Below are 19,482 nucleotides of genomic sequence, written 5' to 3'. Positions count from 1 at the left end.
GTCGGTCCCTAATCTGTCCTTTCAGGTCTTCCAATGGTGTCTTCATTACCACTGTAAAATGCTGGTCATCCTCTTGTCTTTCCTTCCATTTTTTCCAGCATTAAAGCTTTTCAAGGGAGCTTGGTGTCATGCCTGGAAGCCATATTACCTGTGTGCCTTGAGGATCCAGGCCTGCCACAATCATACCGTGGGAAGTTGGGAGGGGGGATTGCGTGAGTGAAGTAGAGATAGCCATAACAAACGTCTCTAAGAGAAGTTCAAGGCCATGGTGTCCAGCAGCTGTGCAAAAAAATTGGAGGATGTCTTCTGTTCAGGAAAGAACTGATTGGAGCTGTGTGGACCTGTGGGAGATGTGGGCAAGGTCTTGAACTTTCTTGTGGGTGAGGAAAACCCGGAAGCTTTCAGATTCGGGTTTTCCCAGATGTGCCAATATGACATCCCTAATAAAAGTTAGCTTTGAGGAAGTTCAAGCCTCGGAGTTTGATTTCGTTGGGGGTGTTACTTGGAACCCTGACACTTGGTCTTTGCATAATGTGTCTAGGACAATTTGAGCCCGATCATTGGCGCCTTGACACAGAACCTTGGATTGACTAAATGAATGATCCTTTGATCCAAAGTTCAGAGCCGTCAATACTCTTCCTGTTCTGCATCTTCAAATCCAACTTTTGCTTCACAAAGACTGGAATACCATAACTTTCACAATTCTGATCTTTGTAAGTACAATGGATAAATCGTGTCCTTTGAATATCTTTTCCAAGGGCCATCATGGCTCCTCTACCAAATGCTACTCTGTGGCAACTATCTGTTGATAGCTGAGCTAAAACCTCAAATATTGCTATTCATCAATTCATGTCAAAGCTTACTTTTGAATCCACAGTTGATTCCATATCATCCTTATGATAACTCAATACTGGTAGTCCTTGACTTAAAACCATTTTTGGCATTGCCAAAAAGGCATTAAGAGTTGTTAACCTAGTTTTGTGAAGCTTTTTCTCCGGTAACACTGTACTGCTAACTAGGGCATACAAAACCTTTGCCAGACCAATCCTTGAATACAGCTTGTCTGCCTGGAATCCACACTATATCGGACATTAATACAATCGAGTGGGTCCAGAGGTATTTCAGGAGAAGAGTCCTCTACTCCTCTGCTCACGATAGAATACCTTATGCCACCAGGCTTGAAATTTTGAGCTTGGACAACCTGGAACTACGCCGCCGATGGTTTGACCTAAGTATAGTACACAAAATTGTGTGCTACAACATCCTACCTGTCAACAACTACTACAGCTTCAACTACAATAATACAGAGGCAAACAATAGATACAAACTCAAGGTAAACCGCTCTAAACATGATTGTAGAAAATACGAATTCAGCAGCAGAGTGGTCAATACCTGGAATGCTCTACCCAACTCCATTGTTACTTCCTCAAACCCTCATAGCTTTAACCTTAAAACTGTCTACCGTGGACCTCACACCACTCCTAAGAGGTCTGTAAAGGGGCGTGCATAAGCGCACCAGTGTGCCTACCATCCCTGTCCTACTGTCCCCATTTATTTGTACTCATTTCATGTGCTCATGTCCATGTTTATACTTATACCTGTTATCTCGTACATGTTTGACAAACTAAATAAAATAAAAAATAAACCACAATTGGAACCATAATTTCCATTGCTAAGCAAGGCAGTTGTTAAGTGACTCATGCCTCATTTTATGTTCTTTTTTGCCACAGTTATTAAGTGAATCATTCAGAGATGGGTTTCAGCAGGTTCTGATCAGTTCTGGAGAACCGGTAGCGGAAATTTTGAGTAGTTAGGAGAACCGGTAGTAAAAATTCTGACTGGCCCCGCTCCCATCTATTCTCTGCCTCCCAAGTCCCAGCTGATCAGGAGGAAATGGAGATTTTGCAGTAACCTTCCCCTGGATTGGGGAGAGAATGGAGATTTTACAGTATCCTTCCCCTGGAGTAGGGTGGGAATGGAGATTTTACAGTATCCTTCCCCTGCCATGCCCACCAAGCCACGCCCACCAAGCCATGCCACGCCCACCAAGCCACACCCACAAAACTGGTAGTAAAAATTTTTGAAACCCATCACTGGAATCATTGCATTTGTTAAGTGAATCATGCAGTCATTAAATAAATCCACCTTCACCCATTGATTTTGCATGTTGGAAGCTGGCTGGGAAAGTCGCAAAAGGCAATCCTATGACCTCAGGATTCTGCCATCATCACAATTACATGCCGGTTACCAATCACTCATGTGACCATGAGGATACTGTGATGGTCATAAGATGGGTTGTGAGTCACTTTTTCAGTGGCACTTCAAACAATTGCTAAACAAATAGTTGTAAGGTGAGGACAATCTGTACTAAGTTTAAGTTATTCATTTAGCCAGTAGATGCCTTCCGATATGTTGTAACCACAATGTCTGGATTTTCCAGCCGATGGGAAACACTGCAAGCTGTAATTCCAACAAAACCTGCAGGCATCAATCGGGCAAGGCATCATTGCATCAGGATGTGCTTGTCTTGTACATTATATGCACTACTGTTTTATATTACTCATAAATCAGGAAGAGCCTGATAGTACAGAGGACTAAAGCACTCTTATTAACATCTGCTGCTTGCAATTACTGCAAGTTCAAATCTCACCAGGCTCAAGGTTGACTCAGCCTTCCATCCTTTCAAAGGTAGGTAAAATGAGGACCCAGATTGTGGGGGCAATAAGATGACTTTGTATAAATATACAAAAGTATGAAGGCTATTGCTTAACGCATTGTAAGCCGCCTTGAGTCTCCGGAGAAGGGCAGCATATAAATTAAAGCAAAAAAAATACTTATTTATACTTAATGACCAATGTAGTGTAGGGTAGCGGTACTCAACCTTTGTGGCTTGGCAGCCCAGTGGGGTGGGGGGGAGAAGAGGGGAACCAGCATGCGCAGCTCAACTTACGTGAATGGCACAGGTGAATGCACGCACACCTCAATTTGCGCAAGTTGAGCTGCGCGCATATGAGCGTGTGTATGGGCCCACCATTCACGCAAGTCGAGCTGTGTGCATGTATGTGTCCGCCAGCCTGCTGCTTCTGTAGCCTGGTTCCAAATGGGCTGTGGGTAGTGGGCCATGGCCTAGGGACCCCAAATGAAGGGTATATCCAGGAACAACCCAGATGACCAATAAAATCTTTGGATGATCTTGGACTGACCACAGTCTTTTCAGCCTATTTTCCTTTACAGGGTCATTGTTGAAAGTATCAAATGAGGGGAGATTCTTCAAGTGCATTCCCTTGAGCTCCAAGAAAAAAGGATATTAGCACAAGTGCTATTATTATATTTTTAGCATAAGTAAAATTGATAACATCACTCTGTTTTACTCGAGATCAAATGATAAAGCAGCTTTAGCCCACAAGCTTGTACTATAAAAACAAACACCCAGCTTTAAATGAATGGAGCAATCCTTTTTCAGCTGAATCCTTCCCAAACCTAAGCTGATAATTAGTCAAAATGGGTTTTGGAAAAGTATGGGAACACCAGATGAAATAGGTGCAGTGGCATATGAGCTAAGCCTTATCTTTTACAACTTACATGCTCAAAGGTCAAAAACTGTACATTCAATTTTCAAAAAGAGAGACTTTGTTACACCCTCAAGTGCTATGGATCATTGGTAGATATCTGTCAGAAGCCATAACAGTACGCACATCGTGATGTCATGACACGTCATGAATTGTATAATTTGTATTATTTGTGTAGTCACATGATGAAGTTCGTGGCAATAGAAATCAAACGAATAAATACATAAAAAGAATTGCCATTCCTTGCTCTTTTTGATGCTCATATGTTCACTGTCTCATACATTGATGGATATGTACACATCAGTAGTGGGTTTCAATTTAGTTTGCTACTGGTTCGCTCGTGCATGCTTGCACTCATGTGTAACGCTTCTGCATGTATATCCCTACACAACTCAATATAAACAGTACACAAAACTTGAGTTTCAGAAGATTTGATGCCTCCGAAGTACTAGAATTTTGTCCCTTTTATATCTTCTGAGAAGGCTTGGACATAGTTTGTGTTTCTCATTCCTGTCAGCATTTTTAATTTGAGTGCCATCACTTCATCCATATAGGATCCATCTTTTAACTTGAGGAGTGGGTTGTCCCCGGTTTGGACCGGTTCGCAAGAACCGGTAGTAAAACTGGTGGGAGGCTCCGCCCACCGCCCGGATGTCATCATAGGCGATCTGCGCATGTGCGATCCCGTTGCAAACCGGTAGTAAAGGTAACTCACCCACCCCTGAACTTGAGAAACATGTTTGGGGTACTGTTTTGTAAGAACTATCCTTTGTTGAGTCTTCTGGTATTTTTCCATATACTGTATAAGGTGAAATCCTGCAAAACAAGTTGTTTTATCTCTCTAGTCTGCTTTGACTGGGTTTCATATAGTTGGTCAATCCTTCAAGATAGGCCAGGTCAGGAATCCTTGGCATCACAAGGATTCCAAAAAACCTACTTTATTGTTATAGAGCAGGGGTGTCAAACTCAATTTCATTGAGGGCCACATCAAGGCTGTGTTTGACCTTGGGGTGGGTGGGCGTGGCCAGCTTGACATCACTTGTGTCGGGGGCCTGTGGTGGCCCGAGCGCTGTGTCAGCGAAAATGGAGCTCCGAGCTCCGTTTTTGCTGGCAGAGGCACCGCAGGCCAATACTTCTATTTCCAAGGCGGCCTCGCGGCCAGTTCTAAGCACCGTGTGAGCCGGATCCAGCCCCCAGGCCTTGAGTTAGACACCCGATATAATGTATCGTAACAATCTTGAGAACTTGTCAGAATTTCTATGTGCCCTCTCTTATATCAAACAGAACCAAATGGACGCTGCTTTGAGTTTTGTTTTTCTCAGGCTTTCCACTTTCCATAAAATTATGTTGCTGTTTTATTTTCCTTCACATTTCCTCCCTTTTGCAGTCATCTCTTCATTCCTTTACACATTCTTACTATCACAAAAAATATATGGCAAAAGATATATCTGAACAAGATAACTATAAAACAACATGTATGATAAACTTTACATGTTGGTACCCTGTTTCCCCAAAAATAAGACATCCCCTGATAATAAGCCCAATTGGGCTTTTGAGCACCTGCGCTAAAATAAGCCTCCCCCCAAAAATAAGCCCTCCCCGACAATATTTAAACGCAGAGCTGGAAATCAGGTAAGACGGCAAGAGGAGTCCTATCTTGCTCCACGTGCCCCAAAATAATAAGACCTCCCCGAAAATAAAGCCAAGTGCTTATTTTGGGGTTCAAAAAAATATAAGACAGGGACTTATTTTCGGGGAAACACGGTAACATGATTGCATAGATTGTCCCAAAATTATCTTTGACTCCTACTGGTTTCATGGGCATCTTGGAAAAAAATATGTCAATTAATAGTTTCCCAGCTAAGTACCAGCAACAACCAAGTCTTAGTTTTGGAATTCAGCCAAAGTCCACTTGCTGTTGTCACCCAGGCCATTAGTAAATACTGGCATTGTGTACATAATAGCTGTAGTTGAAGAGCCCTCATTGGACAGGGAGTTAGACCCTAACCCTTCCAATTCTTACATTTTATCATTCTAAATCCCTTCACATGTTGACAATACTGGCTCCCAGTGGTCTTCCGGGTGCGCTTCAAGGTGTTGGTTATCACCTTTAAAGCGCTCCATGGCATAGGACCTAGATATCTTCGAGACCATCTGCTGTTACCAACGGCCTCCCATAGACCTATGCGCTCCCACAGAGAGGGCCTCCTCGGGGTGCCATCAGCCAAACAATGTAGCTGGTGACCCCCAGGGGGAGGGCCTTCTCTGTGGGGGCACCTACCCTCTGGAACCAACTGCCCCCAGAGATAAAGAGAATCGAAGACCTCGGTGCCTTCCGCCGTGCCCTTAAAACTTTCTTTTTTCAGCAAGCTGGGCTGGCTTAACACTTTTAAATGTTTTATTGTTATTGTTTATTGTTTATTGTTATTATTTATTATTTATTGTTTGTTATTGTTTTTTAATTACGGGGCCAAATTTATATATATCTTTTTAATAGTATTTTAATGTTTGTAGTCTATGTTTTTATTTGGCTGTACACCACCCTGAGTCCTCAGGGAGAAGGGCGGTATATAAATTTGATATAAAATAAATAAATAAATAAATAAATAAATAAATAAATAAATAAATAAATAAATACGGGGTTTGTACCACCTATGCATCACGAGAGAACCACCCGTACAACTCCGCTTGTGCACCTTTAAGGTCGTCTAATTTTCCCTCCCTCTCACTGTCATTTCTCACAATTGGAATAACCATTAGAATCCTTGAAAGTTAAACCTCAAGAAAGTGGTATGGCAATGGAGATCGAGTCTAATGCTCATGGATGCCTTCAGATGTGCATTTGTCACATGTTTTAATTATTAATCCTGTATGAGTCAAATCCTGTCTCGCTCACCTGTCATGGGAAAACTCATCACATCTGACCTATGGATTATGCATAAACATAGTCAGTTGTTAGGCATGACTCAGAGGTATTTCCTTATCAGATTCCTTAATGCCTTCAACAACCACAGAGCTTCAGGGGAAAAGTTGGGATACATTCAAAGATGTAGCTGGTTTGAAAATAGCCCGTGTTGAAATGTACAGCACAAAGATCAGTACAGGAAACATTTTGCATTATGTCATAAACTCTTTTATAATAATTGCTGTGTCATAAACGGTTTTTAAAAATTGGCCAGATTTCAGTTCCACAGGACTTACAGGCCCGAGATTTTGGACATAGTCTGTAGTTTAGCCCATTTGAGGTACCTTGGTTCAAAAATTGTTGGCCTGTTTTTGTTTTTGAGGGAGGGTGTGGCCTAAGGAGTTCAACACCCTATATCAAGTTGTGAATAATTATTAGACAGCTTCTTTTCCTCAGACAAAATGGGCCAAAAAAGAGATTTATCTGACTCTGAAAAGTCAAACATTGTAAAAAGTCTTTCAGATGGATGCAGCTACTCTTGAAGTTGCTAAGATATTGGGGCGTGATCACAGAACTATCAAATGTTTTGTTGCAAATAGTCAACAAGGGTTGCAAGAAAAGACACACATTAACTGCTAAAGATTTGAGAAGAATCAAATCTGAAACTACCAGGAATCCATTATCTTCCAGTGCTGTCATATTCCAGAACTGCAACCTACCTGGAGTGCCCAGAGGTACAAGGTGTTCAATGCTCAGAGACATGGCCAAGGTAAGGAAGGCTGAAACCTGACCACCACTGAACAAGATACATAAGTTGAAACAACAAGACTGGGCCAAGAAATATCTGAAGGCAGATTTTTCAAAGGTTTTATGGACTGATGAGATGAGAGTGACTCTTCTTGATGGACCAGATGGATGGGCCTGTGGCTGGATCAGTAATGGGCACAGAGCTCCACTTCGACTCAGATGCCTGCAAGGTGGAGGTGGGGTACTAATATGGGTTGGTATTATTAAAGATGAGCTAGTTGGACCTTTTGGGGTTGAAGATGGACTCAAAATCAACTCCCAAGCCTACTGCCAGTTTTTAGAAGACACTTTCTTCAAGCAGTGGTACAGGAAAAAGTCTGCATCTTTCAAGAAGATCATGACTGTTATGGAGGACAATGCTCAACACATTCATCAAAGTATTCCACTGTGTGGCTAGCCAGTAAAGGCCTTAAAGATGAGAAAAGAATGACATGGCCCCCTTCCTCACCTGCCCTAAACCCCATTGAGTACTTGTGGGCCTTTATTAAACAGGAGATTTACGGTGAAGGAAAACAATACACCTCTCCAAACAGTGTCTGGGAGGCTGTGGTTGCTGCTGCACAAAAAGTTGATCGTTAACAGATCAAGAAACTGACAAGACACCATGAATGACTGTTATTGAAAAGAAGGGTGGGGATATTGATCAGATTTTTTTTTTTTGAAATGTCAGAAATGTTTATTTGTACATTTTGAGTTGTTTATTATTCTCACTTTAACAGATAAATAAATAGAGATGGGCAAATTTTCATTTTTCAATTAGTTACATAATAATTCTGCACACTAATAGTTGCCTAATAATTGTGCACACATAGATATTCTCGGGTGGGCTTCAAAAATTTTAGCAAGGGGTTCTCTGTCTGGTTGCTGGGTGGGCGTGGCCATGGTGGGCATGGCTTAGTTGGCCTCCTGCACCATGGCGGGGGGGGGGGGCGTTTTTGCCCTCCCTGGGCTCTGGAGACTTTCTTCAAGCCTCCGGGAGGGCGAAAACGGCCTCCTCAGGCTCTGAAGGCCCTGCTCCGATACTTTCTTCCCGAACTTCTGATAGGCCCATTTTTCGCCCTCCTTGGGCCACCCCCGAACGCTCTGCACTTACCTGCATCCAAAATGTGCTGCATGGGGACTCCTGAGACGGGCGGGGTGTCAGGTTTCGATGTCATCTCAAATAAATTGCATTTCCAAACAAATAGTCTTTGATGAAATCTTTCATTTATTAAGCACGACAATCTGTCCCCGATTATGTCGTAGCCAACACTGACTTCCTGAACCCAAATCTTCCCTTTCCATTCCACAATTCTCTGCGTCTCATTGGCCATCTTCCAAATCACTCTCCCCATATCTACTACTTCAGCTCCCAGGAATGTCCCCCCTCCCAACCCATCTCCTAGAGGATATTATCTTCAGGGAAAATAAGTAGGTGAAAAGTCAAGTGTCCTCTTGCCAGCTGCCCCCTCTTCTCCTCCTTATGTCAGCACTGGAACAAATGTAGTTTGAAGTGCTGACACCGGGCAGGATGGGCAGGGCCAACCAGGAGTGGGATTTGGGAGTTCTCTGAACTACACAGAATCTTAGCTAGAGGTTTTCCTGAACCCCTGCGAACCCCCAGCAGCCCATCCCTGGATATTCTCCTAAGAAAGCCATAACCTCACTTTTACTTTCTTAAATATTCAGGTTTGTGGTTTATAACATCTTGGATTGACCGAGAATGCTGTAGTTGTTCAATAATAAAATTAACTCTCCAAAATACAACTTACCTAATAATTGTGCACACAGTGTATAGATCAGTGTTTCTCAACATTGACAGCTTTAAGGTGAGTGGATTTCAGTTGACGTCTACCCATCTTAAAGCTGCCAAGGTTGAGAAACACTGTTATAGATGGCTGCTATATTGTCTTTTGAATCACAAGCCATGTACTTCAAATACCAGATGCTGACAATGGAAGAAGCCAATCGATCTGGCTGGCTCTTGTATGGCACAGAATGCTAGACTAGATGAAGTTCCAACCTGATTTATCTGGATACCGTTAAAGTTATTAAGGATCAAGCATAGCCTTGGGTTCTCATGGACTGAACACCATCACTGAGAATAATTTAATCTGATTTAGCAGACTAAACTTCACAACAAAAAATGCTGCAGTCAAAAAGTGATGGCTGTTTATATAAGTCTTTTATTGTACAATGCCCTGGCTCATTTCTTAAATGTTATATTGTAGAGGGTCATCCCATCCAGGGGTGAAATCTACTTACCTTCCTTACCGGTTCAGAAGTGTGCGCTTGCTTCACTTGCGCGCATCACATGTGTACACAGACCCTCTACACATGCGCAAAACCTTCTGCGCAAGGGCAGAGGGTAAAAAACACATTACGACAACTGGGCAGGTGGGCGGAGCCTCACACCGCCATCGCTACCGGTTCTCCAAATCACCCGCCACGATTGTTACTGGATTGGCTGAACTGGTCCGAACCGGGAGCATTTCACCCCTGATCCCATGCCATCGAAATGTTTCTACATTTTCCCAGTCTACAGTCCCCAACAGTTCATTTAGTGAGGTTCAAAATTACAACACTGAAAAAAAGGTGTCTTATGACTGTTTTTCACATTTATGACCATTGCAGCAATCCCTACAGTCATAGGATCTAAATTCAGACACTTGGCAATTGGCTCTTATTTATGTCGGTTGCAGTGTCCTGGGGTCATGTGATCCCCTTTTGCAACCTGACCAGCAAAGTCAATGGGGAAGACAGATTCAAGGGCCTGGTGGCTCAGCAGACTAATAGCATTGTGATTAACACCAGCTGTCTGCAATTACTGTAAGTTCGAATCTCACCAGGCTCAAGGTTGACTCAGCCTTCCATCCTTTCTAAGGTAGGTAAATTGAGGACCCCGTTTGTGGGGGCAATAAGCTGACTTTGTATAAATATACAAAAGTATGAAGGCTATTGCTTAACGCATTGTAGGCCACCCTGAGTCTCCGGAGAAGGGCGGCATATAAATCAAATTAAAAAAAACTTAACTGTGTTACTAACTTAACAGCTGCAGTGATTCACTCTAACAACTGTAGCAAGAAAGGTCATAAAATGAGGCAAAACTCATATGTCTCCTTTAGCAAAAGAAATTTTGGGCTAAGTCGAGAACCACCTGTACAAAACAGTAGTTTTTTTTTTTTTTTTAATTTGATTTATATATAGTTATAGTTTTCTTGGGCAATTGTATAGAGGTATTACGCCATTACCGTCTGGATTTTTTTTTTCATTTCCAAGTTAATTTTACATTATAGGGATGTATTTTTTATTGGTCTCCCATCCAAGTTGGCATAGTTTTTCCAAGATCCACAAAGATGGATTGCTTTAATATAACTTATTTACCTAAAAATGTGCACTTTCCACCATTGGAAACGTAACATGTTAAACTGAAAAAAAGAAAATAAAAGAAAAAGCAATAAATTAATGGAAAACTGAATGTTTAATTGATTTCTCTCACAGGAATATGATATGATAATGCACCATTATTGTTCAGAAAGCTGAAAACTAATCAACATGTAATAGAGTTTTCCTTGTAGAACATTTCCAAAAGTGATGCTAATATTAACACAAAATTAGTAGGCAATAGCTTTTGTATATGTCTGTGTTTTTTGATTGAAGTTCCCCTTTGGGTATTTTGTAGAATTTAAAAAAAGGTAATAAGGAAATAAAATCTTATTTTTGTAAAAAAAAAGACATTGCTTCCTAATGAAAACAATAGTTGGCTGTAGCATCAGTTAGAATATATGGATCCATTATGAAGGAAATACGATGTTCTCCATTAGAGACCCGGCAGCTATTCCTCCCGATCTCTGCTGCAGAGGGATATTTATGTTCCAATTTGTGCCAGAGACTCACACAAGCCAAATATAACATTCAAAAGAGATCTGCTCTTGAATAGTTAAAGGGATCTTAGCAGTGGTGGGTTGCTACTGGTTCTCCCCGGATCGGGCAAACTGGTAGCGGTGGTGGCGGGAGGCTCTGCCCACCCTCCTGGATGTCTTTGCACATGCGCAGAAACGTTGCATGCGTGCATGAGTGCGCATGTGCCCATGAGTGAACCTGTAGCGGCCAAAATTGAAACCCACTACTGGATCTTAACAATGCATTGCTCCGGGTTCCCCTCCCACGATCTGTAGAAATGACAATGTTGGAAGTTGCGCTAGCAAAACATAGGAAGTGCTGACTAGAAAACAATATTGTTTTCATCCTGTATATAATTCGAGGAAGAAGACCAGGAGACTGCCTAGTAAAAGCTAAGACCAAAAGCACCCTGTGACCTTGAGTGCATTTGCTTTGATCTTATAAGTAAAAGTATTAGGTTGAGTCTGAAGGAAGGAAACTGGCCTCCGTTTTCACAAAATATCTCTTTCATTGCTCCAGGGGTTAAGGAAGCAACATTAAAAAGTTTAGAAATGAAATTAAAAGTCAACATGATGTATCTCAACTAACTATTGTACCAATAATGAGATGCTCTGTGCAAACAAAATATAATAATAATACAAGAAATGCTGTTAAATACATTGCCACAAACAGTACATTACAGGTTCCATATTCTGGTCTACTAGCATTTTGCAGAAGATAATCCAACAAAAAGGATTGTTTTGTTCAATACCATATCAGAAGAGATGTTCTTGCTTGGCTTTCAGCTGGTTTAAGAAAGCATCTCTTCCTGGACGGGAGCAACGGTTATGGATACTTCTTAGGTGTGTGGGTGGAACCTGCAGTTGCCTCTTTGTCTGGCCTTTCAGTACACGGGATGTGTTGACGTGCGTTCAGAAAAGCTTTGTCTCTCTGAAGAAAGCCCAGCTTCTCCATTGCTTCATCCCGCGTAGATCTTTGACTATCGGACAAAAGTCTCACGGTATCGTTTGCCGGTTGCTTGGCAGAGGCAGAATTGTCGAGGTGGTGCAAGAAACGTAAGCGGAGTTCCTGAACGTTGACTCCTGACTTCAGTATGGTGTCAAACTTCTTTGAGTGGGTGGGGTGAGAGTTGGCTGATCTAGCAGGAAGTTTGGCTCGAGGATGATAAGGATCAGACCATCTCCTCAAAGTGACTTCATCGGACTCCTCTGAATGGGACTTGATCATTTTACTTTTAGCAACTGCTGGGCAGGGACCATTTTTCACCGGGGCATTTTCCTCAAATGTACTTTGTTGCTGCATGCTGCAGATGACATGATGCTGACATTGGACCCGAGTACCTGTACATGCAATTGACATAGGGTCAGATTATTAGAAGTATAAAAAGTGTGTGTGTGGGGGGTTGCTATAGGGAACAGAGAGACAGAAAGTTGTTTTTCAATTATTCTATCTAGTCATGGAAGATCACTCACGTGTTACATGGCAACTGGAGTGGTTGCCATGTAACTCTTCCAACGTGATGTTCATCCGTAAACATATGCAGAATGGGGGCAGAAAGCAGAGAGGTGATACTGATTGGAAATATGTAGCTACTGATTTTGTCTACCATAGAGAGGAGTACAAATAATCGACTTACAACATAATCGAGTGCTATTTTGGTCGTAAGTTGTGATGGGCACCATATGAGCATGCCTGATTTTACAACCATTTGTTGCAGAAGTTGTTAAACAAACACCATGGTCGTTAAACAAAGCCATTCTTAGCTATGGAACATTTTTTGCCAGAAACTGGAAAAACGTCAGATTCTGGGCAAAAAAAAAAGATCATATAAATCACAGTCACTTGGCTGTGGAATGCTCTAAATGGCCATAAATGAGTGCCAATCGCCAACTGCCCAAAATGTGGTTGTGTGACCACGGTGGAGGCCTGGATGTTGGTACTTTAACTCCAGATCATAAGTGGCTTTTTCAAGATGTGTCATAATTTTGAACGGTCGCTAAGTGACTATTCGTAACTCAAGGAATACTTGTACCTGTGCGCACAACCTGCAGGACTGCATGAATGAAAAGTGACAACTACAGTCTAAATGTTGGGAAAATCTGCCACAGAATGACAAGAATAACACTGACATGGAAAGACAGTGTATTACCTCTTTTCGTTGGGTAAAAGGTAGAAAAGGAGGAAGGTAGTTGTGCTGATTGAAACAAAGTTGGCCAAATCATATTTGGGGAAAGACCATGTTTGACATTCAAAGGCTTGCTCCCCCAGCCAATTGGTTAATTGATAGTGCCCAGGGATCCATGTAAACAAACTACTGGTACTATATAACTTTACCTAGAGATCCTTCCGTTTTCTCATGACTCCACTCATCGTCTTCTGAGATTTCCTTATCCAAATTGTTGATTGTCTGAATCAAGAACTCCAGACATTCTTTTTCCTCTGGATTCAGTTCAGAAAGGAAATCTTCATCCTCTTTTGAGGACCCTTCAGGATTAAGTCCCGGAATCAACTAATGGCAAAATTAGAAAATTTAATATAAAAGGCCTTCTCGAAGGTCACCTCTCACGTATCTGGCTAGTTGCAAGATGATGTATGATGTATGACCTGTACAATTCTGATATTCTAGATATAGTTATAGCCCAGCATCTGAGCATCTTTCCTAAGGGCTTCATAGCTATTCTACCAAGTATTGGTCAACCAAGCATATGCCTTGAATTGCTATAATGGGAAGAAGGAATAACCCTGAGGAACAGGAGGAAGAGCCGCTACCAAAATAGTCAAGCTAAAAGAAATTCAAGTCCAGACTAGAACTGTAATTCGAGAAAGCTTCTCAGATAAGACCTTTCTAATTCTCATGACGATAAAGGGAGGAGGTACATTCAGACTTGCAAGATTCTGTTAGTACAATCTTATAATGAAAATAGCATTAGTATGCATGATGTGGGTTTCCTAGTCTGGTCTACCTCAAAGGGCTGAGAATTAATTCCTTGTTTGATAGTTGATCCTAAACAGCAGAAGCTATTCACCACTTGAATGTCTTCATTGTCAATTCAAAGACTGGTTGATATACCTGTTGTCATACCTGACTCCCTACTTTCCCTATGTTCAGCTGGTGGTCTGAAAGGGAGGTCTCTTTGCATTGATTTGAATACAAGCTCTTCAGACAATCTAAGAGCCTAATAAAGGAAGGTCTTTGATTTTGTGAATAACATACTTAAAGAAAATGCAAGTTGTAGATCTCTTGTTTAAAAGTGGGAAGGAAGAGAGTGAGGCGAGCGCTTACATCCCATTCTCTAGGTTGAGCCTAGAGGTTGAGCTGGTTGAGCCTCCAAGCATTCAGTTGAATGCTTCAATAGGGTTTGACTCAGTGGTGGGATCCTGCCAGTTTAACAACCAGTTCTGTGATTGTGTATTTTGCTGCGCGCGCATGCGCAGTTTTGACAAAACTAAACTTCTGCGTTACTTCTGGGAACTAACACAGCTGAGGCACAGCAATCCGCTCTGCCGCACGAATCAGGTGAGAGGATAAAGGTAAGTAAAGTGCGCAGGGGCGGCTGGACGGGCCTACCTGATCGTCGGAGCTACCGGTACGCCCAAACAGATCCGAACCAGCTGAATCTCACCCCTGGTTTGACTTCTACTTCCTCACATTTGCTACTGTGGCCTTGAATACTATCCTGTGCCTTCACCTCAGCCTCTGTCCCTCAGCCAGAAGAAATTACTTGGCTGCTGTCCTTTCCTTCAGACACCTTATCATTGCTCATTTGAGCTTTATGCCATATCTGTGTGGTACTGGACATGTGCAATGTAAGTACTGTGGCAGTGGTGGGTTTCAACATTTTTTACTACCAGTTCTGTGGGTGTGGCTTGGTGGGCGTGGCATGGCTTGGTGGGCATGGCAAGGGAAGGATACTGTAAAATCTCCATTCCCTCCCCACTCCAGGGGAAGGTTACTGCAAAATCCCCATTTCCTCCCAATCAGCTGGGACTCGGGAGGCAGAGAATAGATGGGGGCGTGGCCAGTCAGAATTTTTACTACCGGTTCTCCGAACTACTCAAAATTTCCGCTACCGGTTCTCCAGAACTGGTCAGAACCTGCTGAAACCCCTCTGTACTGTGGACTAGTCGAACACACGTCCAACTCACTGTGGAAGGATAGGACAGTGAAGAACTGTGTCAGGAATGTACATGACAAATTATATGCCTATTAGATTGCACACCAGAGAACACAAAATAGGACCCCAGAAAACACTCCCTGCTCCAAGCAGTGTTGTAACAATTATAATTAAAATAATTATACCATAATAATTGTAATAATGGACAGTTGGCTTTTATATAACTAGACATCAGTATGACTACTTAGTGATTTCTTCCCTCATAGGAGAACTCTGGCAAACCTCTTTTGTGCCAACATAGCATTCCCCAATGGACTGATTAACTGCTTTATAAAAAATAAATAGCCATCACTTTGGTGCGCTCTGCATCTATTCCACACCATACATATAATTATCTCTGATTACCAATTTTTCATTGGGGATAAAAAGCCACTTATTATTGGACAGATAGACTATGAAAAAGATCAGATACCTGCACTTCTTTATAAAAATAACTAACCTCAGGATCTAAATTCAATTAAAAAAATATATATGGCAGCTTTCTGTCTGCTTTCTTCTAAATACTTCAGAACTGCCGTTCCCAGAATTCTTTGCCTGGCAACCTCAACGTATTTGGAAGTTGCCAGTTTGGTGTAGGCCAGTGTTTCTCAACCTTGGAAGCTTGAAGATGGGTGGACTTCAACTCCCAGAATCCCCCAGCCAGCAGCGTCCACCCATCTTCAAGCTACCAAGGTTGAGAAACACTGTTGTAGGCCTTGAGTTTGACACCCGTGCTCTATTACTTTTGTGTGGAGAATTGCAGGGCAGAACTGGTTCAGGCCTCGTCTCTAAAATCTGTTGTACAGTATTTACATAATTATAGGTAGTCCTTAACATACAGCCATTTGCTTAGCAACTGTTTGAAGTTACAAGGGCAGTGTAAAAAAATGATTATCACCCAATACTCACACTTAACAATCATCACAACATCCCCATGGAGATGTGATTAAAATTTGAGCGCATGGCAACCGGCATATTATGACAATGGTTACAAGTTCCTGGAGTCAGGCGGTCCCCATTTGCAACCTTCCCAGCAGGGTTTCCCACAAGCAAAATTAATGGGGGACGTTGGATTTGACCATGCGATTCGCTTAACGATGGCAATGATTCACTTAATAACCATGGCAAAAAAGGTAATAAAACTAGGAATGATTCACTGAGAGCAGCAAAATTGTGGCCCCAATTGTGGTCGTAAGTTGAGGCCTACCTATAACACATTCCTGGGCTAAGTTTCGGGACAAAAACTCAGCAAAGGCTGCTTAAGTTTCCCAAGTTCGGAGTGACTTAGTTAATAGGCTTGTGAGAGTGGTGTTTTGAGAAATATACCATCTAAGGCAGGGGTCAGCAACCTGCGGCTCTGGAGCCGCATGTGGCTCTTTCACATCTCTGCTACGGCTCCGTGTAACTCAAAATATGTGTCACAGCCGCCAATGTGCGACACCCGCTGGCACGTGATTTATTGAGCTTTTCAACCCTGGGTAGGCCAAGCATGGATAAATCCAAGAAAAGAAAACTTTCAGAAGAAAACAGAACGTTTAATTCAACTACATATGCTAGTTTTGTGGCCGCTCAAGAAATCGTCAGGCACGGGAAGGGTTTTGTGGCTCCCGGTGTTTTCTTTTCTGTGGGAAACAGGTCCAAATGGCTCTTTGAGTGTTTAAGGTTGCAGACCCCTGATCTAAGGTCTCTATAATGGGAAATGGTTAAACAAGTCAAGATAGTAGCTGTGACCATGTCATTGAGGCCCTGACACTCCTTTTTATATGGACTTCCTCCCATGGATGCCCTCAGACGATCCCCCCCAGTGGTGGAATTCAAATTATTTTACTACCGGTTCTGTGGGCGTAGCTTGGTGGGCGTGGTGTGGCTTAGTGCGTGTGGCAGGGGAAGGATACTGCAGAATCTCCATTCCCTCCCCACTCTTGGGGGAAGGATATTACAAAATCTCCATTCCCACCCCACTCTGGGGCCAGCCAGAGGTGGTATTTGACGGTTCTCCGAACTACTACAAATTTCTGCTACCGGTTCTCCAGAACCTGTCAGAACCTGCTGAATAGCACCCCTGATCCCCCCCCAAATATCCAATAATATTGGATATTATTACTATGGAATAATAATGATCGGTCCTCATGAAATAGTATTTTGCAAAGGAGAAGGGAAGTATGGATGTTGCCTTTCTCATAGAGAGGGACTCCTCCGGGTGCCGTCAGCCAAACAGTGTCGGCTGGCGGCCCCTAGGGGGAGAGCCTTCTCTGTGGGGGCACCTACCGTCTGGAATGAGCTCCCCCCAGAGATACGGAGGATCCCGGATCTGCGCACCTTCCGCTGCGCTGTGAAGACCTTTTTATTCCATCAAGCGGGCTTGGCCTAATCTCCTCCCTCTTTTAATATGTAAATTTTAATCTGTTTTTAAATTATTGGGGTGTTTTAATCTGTCCGGGCCAAAATGATTTAATTTGATTTTATCTGGTTTTTAAATTTTTTGTATTTATGTATTTTATTGTTTGGCTGTTCACCGCCCTGAGTCCATCGGGAGTAGGGCGGTATACAAATCAAATAAACTAAACTAAACTAAACTAACTAAACTTTACTTGTGATGTTTCTCCTTTTGGCATCTGCTCCATTCTGTGGTGGTTATTTCTTGCTTTCTCAATAGACTCCATTTCCAATCCTCAGAAGAACAGCTTCATGAAATCTATAGGTTACATGACAAAAGCCATAACATTAGGATTGAAATGTACAAAAGCAGAACTCTATGTGAATAGAAGTCCAGCAACCCCCCTTCCATATTCTTGTCAGGAAAAACCAGATGAACATGGCTAGGAAGTCTCTAAGAGTCGACAGTTGACTCAAGAAAAAATTTGCTTTGATGTGAGGTGGAGGGGCAGGGGTGAAATCCAGCAGGTTCTGACCGGTTCTGGAGAACCGGTAGCGGAAATTTTGAGTAGTTCGGAGAACCGGTAAATACCACTTCTGGCTGGCCCCCGAGTGGGGTGGGAACGGAGATTTTGCAATATCCTTCCCCTACCATGCCCACCAATCCATACCATGCCCACCAAGCCACACCCACAGAACCAGTAGTAAAAAATAAAATTGGATATCACCACTAAGGAGGGGGGAAGGGGGGAGAAGGAGAGGAGAGGAGAGAAAAAAGGATGAGAGGAAAGGGGAAAGGAAGGAAAGGAAAAAGAGGAAAGGCAAGGTTGGGGAGGGGAGGAAAGGAAAAAGAAAGGAAAGCAAAAAAAGGAGGAAAGAAAGGGGGATGAAAGGAAAAAGGAGAGAAAAGGAAAGAAGGGAGGAAAGAAAAGAAAAGAGGAGGAAAGAAAAAGGGAAAAGAAAAAGAGGAAAGGGGGAGGAAAGGAGAAAGGGAGGAAAAGAAAAAGCAAGGCAAGGCAAGGCAATGGCCCCACTGAGGACTGAGAACAACTGAGCATCTTTCTTCAGTGATTCCACTGAACTACAGCTTGAACTACCTGAGCAGCATGCAAATTAGCAAGGATATATCACTAACCCAACATATCTGAACAATACCTGGCTAGGGAGATCGAGAAGATGAACAAGATCAAATCCCAGTTCAGTTCTTTCAGAGAGACAAACCTCTTGATCCTATGAATTAAAAAAAAACAATATTCATTATTCAAAGCGGATGACGACTGTAAGAAAGGAGTCTGCGAGCCTGGGAAGAGAGCAAAGGTAAGCTGTCCAAGAAATTTGGCAGCTTAACACATAAATGATAATTTGACCCAGGCGAAGAAAGGAATTCTGGGAGATGAAGTCCACAGATCTTAAAGTTGCCAAAGTTGAGAAATAGCAATAGCACATATACCACTTCACAGTGCTTCACAGCCCTCTCTAAGGGGTTTACAGAGTCAGCATATCATATGCTACATATGGTCCCTCCCCAACAATCTTGGTCCTCATTTTACTGACCTCAGAAGGATGGAAGGCTGAATCAACCTTGAGCCTGATGAGGATCGAACCCCTGGCAGTCAGCAGAATTAGCCTGCAATACTATATTCTAACTACTGCGACACCAGTAGATTCTCTGTTCTTGAGAATGGAAGAAATGAGGCAAGGGATCCTGATTGCACGATTTGTCTGCTCTCTTGGAAAGAAATAAGTGATTCATGGGACAGGGCATTCTTTCTTTGGATTATAAATAATT

Source organism: Pituophis catenifer, unplaced genomic scaffold, assembly GCF_029215685.1.
Source record: "Pituophis catenifer annectens isolate HBS135680 unplaced genomic scaffold, rPitCat1.0.hap2 SCAF_2, whole genome shotgun sequence".
In the NCBI taxonomy this organism is placed as follows: domain Eukaryota; kingdom Metazoa; phylum Chordata; class Lepidosauria; order Squamata; family Colubridae; genus Pituophis; species Pituophis catenifer.
Note: the sequence above shows the minus strand (reverse complement) of the source record.